We start from the raw sequence: 607 nt of genomic DNA, 5'->3' as shown, positions 1-607 counted from the left end.
TTGGAATATTGTTTTGTAACATATACAATACTACAGAGCCCCTAAAGTCCTGACAGGTGACAATTTTTTTTATCTTGTGTGCACAAGATAATTATGGAGGAAATACATGGGGCACAGACGTGATGTGTCACCTGGATGGAGTGGGGCAGAGTTTTTTACCCGCCACACTGACTCTGTCTTTGTAGTGTTTGGCTGATACCAGCTTCACTGTGTGTGTATTGAGTTTTGCCAAGTAATGATGCAGCTGTTTATACAGGTTTGAAAGCATAGGTTATATTAATTGGTACTGAATTGATTAACTGGACTGTTGGAACTACAGGATGCATTATTTTGATTGATTTATGTTAATATGAAATGTAAAAACCGTAAAATTTAAGTTAAGAACCTAATACCAATTAAACACCCAGTCACTTTTACTAGCCCAGTGTGGCTACACATTTTGACAAACAAACTCCTGTCTCAATTAGACGCCTGGTCTGGTTGTGAGTTAATCTTATCTCCCTTAACTTTAGCTTATACTGGAGTTACAATATGTAGCGTGTGAAATAGGGTATTGTGAATGTGCTAGGAAAGGTAGTATCGGCACGGTCACTACCTGGAGCTCGCA

The sequence above is a fragment of the Epinephelus moara genome, chromosome 24, assembly GCF_006386435.1.
Source record: "Epinephelus moara isolate mb chromosome 24, YSFRI_EMoa_1.0, whole genome shotgun sequence".
Classification (NCBI taxonomy): Eukaryota; Metazoa; Chordata; class Actinopteri; order Perciformes; family Serranidae; genus Epinephelus; species Epinephelus moara.
Note: the sequence above shows the minus strand (reverse complement) of the source record.